Genomic DNA, 6000 nt, shown 5'->3' with positions numbered 1-6000 from the left:
TCGAAGACTTTTTTCTTCATAAATTGTAATGCCTTCCAGTTCAGAAGTTTGATAGATTGGCAGTGGCTTAGGACGCTAAGACCTCGACAACATTGTCTGTTTGTTGGAGAGGACCCAGGTTCAAACCTCAGCAGGGGCAGCCGGGCTCATGCTATGAATTTGTATTTAATTGTTGTCTTATTATGACGAAAGTCATTTAATTGTGAGAGTTTTTATTTAATTGAATTAATTGAGCTTATCATGACCTAAGGAGTTTTGTATTGAAAAAGTGATATCTACCGAAGTCCACACACATCCAACCAATATGCTACGATAGTTCCGCTGGTGGTTTAAACCTTATCAGGCATATTTAGATGTGGTGCTAGACAAATTTGTTTTGAAATCAATTTCCATTTCAGCTGAAAGTTAATTCATATCGCTTTGTGAGCGGAAAGGGCTATTGGCGGATGCCTACTCAGAATAGAACGTCAACATATTTTTCAGTTTTTCAATATCCGTTACAAGGATATGTTTATGAACACATTTAAAGATTGTTCAGACGTTGAGGTGTTTGAGGATAAATTTCAACCGCCCCATAGTGCGAAATATTGGCACTTTAGTGAAACTTTACTCATAACATTGAATGTAAAGTGCGTAGGTTACAAAAATTTCCCAAAAATGTGTCTTATATTTGTGGTTCGTATGTGGATAAATATTAATTTCCTATAGCCCCCACGTATCGGTGGCGACCATTTTAGACTTCATCACCTCTGAACGCCGCACATTCGTCAATCATAAGAAAGCTGATTGACCGAGTTTCAGAGAGTTCACCAATCACCGCTTCAGAGAATTGTCCAATCCTTCTGATGTTCGGGTAGTGGAAAGGTAGTGGACATCATCACTGCTGCAGCCGCTCGCCATATCCCTGCTGGTCGAATACGACGAAGCTTTCCAGCAGAGGCTACGGGATTAACAAATGAGCGTGATGAGCTTCGTCGTGCCAACCCCAATGACCACAGAGTCAGGGAGCTGACACTGGAAGTTAACAGGTTGGTCGGCGAGCATAAGCGGAACGAATGTTTAAATCATCTGAAGAGCTGCAACATTGGAGCCGGTATAGGTGAATTGTGGGCAACGGTTAAGTCACTCTCGAACCCTGGAAAAAAGGAAGAAAGAACCGCAAGTAATTTCAATCGACAGGTTGTCGAGCACCCCGAGAGTGATAGGGCGAAGAGAAGAGTATTACGTCGCATTAGATCTCTTCCTGCCGAGGATGAAGCACCACAATTTACAATGGATGATGTTGTCAATGCCATCAGAAACGCTAAATCATCCAAAGCGTTGGGCGCTGATGGAATCTCCATGGTAATGCTGAAGCAGCTGGATGAGCCGGGATTGGAGTATCTCTCTAAAGTTCTCAACTTGTCGCTAGCCACCCTCGTTGTCGATGCCAGCAAAAGTGAATCGTATAGGCCGATTTCGCTTTTGTCGCCCGTAGCAAAAACACTTGAGTCCTTACCCAGTATCAGAAATAGCTATCATGTTGCCGATCATCAGCATAGATTCCCTAAGCAGCACAGCACGACAACAGCGCTGCACGCCATTACCACATATATCTGTCAAGGACTCAATCAGAGACGACAGTGCGATAGAACAGTGATGGTGGCGCTTGACTTATCAAAAGCCTTTGATACAGTCAGGCACTCCACGCTGTTTGAGGACATTGAGCAGACAACCCTCCGGCCAAGCTTGGAACGTTGGATAGTCAACTATATGTGTGGACGCCAGTCGTACGTGGAATTCAGGAATAAGAAGTCCAAACCCCGTAGAGAGTCCCCCAAGGTGGGATGATATCTCCAGAACTGTTTAACCTCTACCTCTCCTGCATTCCGCCCCCTCCAGACGGCATCGAGATCGTAACGTATGCAGATGATTGCACGATCCTGGCGTCGGGTACCTATCCTGATGACATCTGTGAGAGACTGAGCAACTATTTAACCGATCTTGCCACCTTTTTCCATTCGAGGAATATGCAGATTTACACCACAAAATCTACAGCCACTCTGTTTACCACATGGACAGCGCAATTTGGACGTGAGTTGAATGTCGTGGTCGACGGTAGCAGAATTCCGACCACAAACTGCCCTAAAATTTTAGGGGTCACATTCGACACTACATTCACGTCGTGCCGGCAGCACTTGGGGTGCAGATAAAGAAACCTTGTTGACCACATATAACGCGATAGGTCGGTCTGTGGTAAGCTATGCGGCTCCAGTCTGGTCCCCGAGATTATGTGATATGAATTGGAAAAAGATTCAAACTTACCAGAATGCCGCCCTGAGAACAGCAACAGGGTGCCTCCTCAAATCTTCAGTGGACCATCTACATGAGGAGGCAAAGATTCTTCCAGTAAAGCAACACAATGAGATGTTTTCGTTGCAGTACCTGCTTGGATGTTACCGTGTGAGTCATCCCAATTACCATCTTGTGGGTAGGCCCGACACATTCAGGCAGATCAGGAAGGATATCCATGCTCTAGAGGGAGAGGTCCAACGATACAGGAGAGAACCCCTAGATCAACAAGCATATCATGCAGGTTTGAATAGCATTCACACGGATGCAGTTGCCAAGGCCTTAAGCAATTATAGTGTGAATAAAGTCCTCGAAATACATCCCCCATCTATTGCAGCTGAGGAGCGTCAGCTGCCACGACAAACTAGAGTAGTTTTGGCTCACCTATGCTCTGGATATTGCAGTCGCCTAAATTCTTATTGGGCGGAAATCGATCGCGCCGTGCAAGACATCTGCCCAGTATGCGGCATGGGCCCTCACGACACAGAACACCTTTTCAACTGCCCCGCCAAACCTACCCATCTAACTCCAGTGGATCTGTGGCTACATCCCATCGAAGCAGCCATTTTTCTGGAACTGGAGATAGACCCAGAGCCAGATTGAACAGAGGAACGAGCATACAAACATAATAAAAAACACTGTTACAAAAACAACAAAAACCATTTTTAGATATTTGGTCCATTTTTCAACCGATATCGCTGCAAACTGGTATATTGGGGTTTCAGTGGATGGATAACATCTGTACAAAATATTGTATCACGTAGCTGTACCTTTTACGAACTTTCCATATCACTATTCTGTTTGGGCTTTTCATAAAATTTGTATAAATCGAAAACATATTCATAAACAAGTAAAAAAGTATCAGTCGGCTTTGCCGACAGAGATATACCCTAAGCCTGTGCAAATTGAAAAACTTTTTTCGCAAAAAACGTATGTATTTAGGGGGTTTCAAAATTTTGGTCGTATGAACCGACAAAAATGTTGATTAGGATTAAAGTTCAAAAATTTTGCGGAAAAGGTACTTAAAGGAATGGACCGACATAGACCATAGGGGTGCAATAAGGGGTTTTTACACCCTTCGGGCTGTTTTCTCAAGAAGTATTGACTTGCCCCTGAAACAACTTTTACCATCGTAATTGAGGCAGCGAATGTAAGTTGATTCCACAAAAATCAAAGTGATTCAATAACAGTAGTGCGATTCTCTAACTCATTTTTTGAGTTAACGACAAATATCGGTAAAATAAGAACGCAAAATTATGCATGAAAAGTTCAAATAAAAGTTGACAACACTGTTGCTATCGATAGAACTTTACGACTACTTTCTCTTGGTGGCTAACTTACCGAAAAATATCGTTAATTACCGATTTTATAAGCATTTTAATTTTACCGGTTTTTGTCGGTAACTCAAAAAATGTGTTAGAGAATCGCACTACTGGTCTAAAAGTGAACTTATCCAAAATTTTGTGTGGGAGGATGGAGTGGACAAATATAGTCCATATTCGAACCTGATCTACATCTGGTAGATATTATGAGAATGTGTAAAGTATGGACCAAATCGGTCGCTCCCATCAAGAGTTATCGTGCGCACTTTTTTCCGAATATTTTTGAACTTTTGTGGGGTAGGTACCTGTAGGAGTGGACCGATATGGCTTATCTACGAACTTAAAGTAAGTTTGGAAACAATATTACGAACGCCAAATTTTGCCCGGAATCGGCATTTCCGTTCGAGAATTATCTTGCACTTCCACCCATAAACATGGTGTCCTAGGGTTTGTTTTTCAACTTTAAGGCTATTTTTTCAGGAAGCATGGATTTGCCCCTGAGGAAACTTGTACCTTCGTATAGGGGACAGTGAATACGAGATGGTACAACAAAAACCAAGGCGATTCGAGAGCAGGTCCTAAACTGAACTTTTCCGAAATTTTGTGTGGGAGGTACTCGAAAGAGTTTACCGATTGAGTCCATATTGGAACCTCATCTAAGTCTGGTAGAAATTTCATAATGTGCAAAGTATGGACCAAATCGGTTACTCCCTTCAAGAGTTATCGTACGCACAAATTTTCCGAACATTTTCGAACTTCTGTGGGGGAGGTACCGGAAGGAGTAGACCGATATAATCCATCTTTGAACTTGAACTAAGTTTGGACAAAATATTACGAAAGCCAAATTTTGGACCGAATCGGCAGATCGGTTCGAGAGTTATCTTGCGCTCCAACCACTACACACGGTTTCATAGGGTTTCTTGTAACTTTCAGGCTATTTTCTCAGGAAGTATGGACTTGCCCCTAATGAAGCTTACAGCGTCGTATAGAGGACGGCGAGTACAACCTGTGTAAACAAAAATCAAAGCGATTCGAGACCAGGTCCTAAACTGAACTTTTCCGAAATTTTGTGTGGGAGGTACCCGAAGGAGTGGACCGATTGAGTCCATATTGGAACCTCATATAAGTTTGGTAGAAATTACACGATGTGCAAAGTATGGACCAAATCGGTTATTCCCTACAAGAGTTGTCGTGCGCAAAATTTTTTCGACAATTTTTGAACATTTGTGGGGGAGGTACCTGAAGGAGTGGACCTATATGGCCCATCTTCGAATTTAAATCGAATCTGGACAAAATATTTCGATACCCAAAATTTGAACCGAATCGATTGGTCCGTTCGAGAGTTATCGTGCGCACCAGCCTGCCAGACAGACAGACAGACAGACGGACATTGCTAGATCTACTCAACATTGTCTGAAACGGATATCGTACAAACATACTTGGGGTCTAAAACCATTATTTCGATGAGACACATTTTTGGTCGTATCAAAGTGTAACGCTTGACCTTTCTATTGATTTCAATTGTGTTGATGTACATGATAAGATAACAGAGTTACAGCCTAATATACCCAGTTATTTGTTTGTAGTGTTATCATAAACAAACTAGGGTTCGCAATTATAGTTCAATGCTCACGAAATTATGCACGAGGTAAAAGTTTAGGTAGAAGAAGATGCTTACAATTTTGGATGATGATCTGATATTGTTTAGCTGGTGAAATTGACCATTACTTTTGTATGAAAAATACAAAAAAATATTTTTAGTCTATATTTTATTTCCTGGAGGGCATATGGCGGCACATAGACTACATATGGAAGTAGAACTACTGATCTTTCCCCTGATGCAAATTGCAATCACGTGTCTGCTACATAACGGACCTACTGTTTACTATACATATATAACGTGTTTTTCTTATTCCCAGTTTTTGCATTATTGCAAATTACATGGTGCCCTAACGTTTTAAATGTCCAATTGGATTTTTATACATACATTGCAGCATGGGTCGCTGTGCCACCTTTTTGCGAAACCATTCCCCAGCCAGTCAAAATCAAATTTTTAACGGTGACAAAATATCCTTCAGTAAGGTTTGCGACATTTTCTGAGTATTTCAGTCATATAAAACTTCTCTACAAGTGGTGTCTTAGGGCACGCCGTTCGGCCTCGGAGATAAGCTGTGGGTCCCATATCATTGAGCGAATATGAATCGGGATACACTCACTCATTGATATGAGAGAAGTCTCCCTTGGCCCTTCTGAGATGTTTGTGAAACAATTATTATATTATTATTTAAGCTTGGTGTGATACGTTACCAGAATCTACAAAGTAATTTCTTACAATAAGTTTATTTGT

Source organism: Musca autumnalis, unplaced genomic scaffold (assembly GCF_047663935.1).
Source record: "Musca autumnalis isolate F117 unplaced genomic scaffold, ASM4766393v1 scaffold_4, whole genome shotgun sequence".
Classification (NCBI taxonomy): domain Eukaryota; kingdom Metazoa; phylum Arthropoda; class Insecta; order Diptera; family Muscidae; genus Musca; species Musca autumnalis.
Note: the sequence above shows the minus strand (reverse complement) of the source record.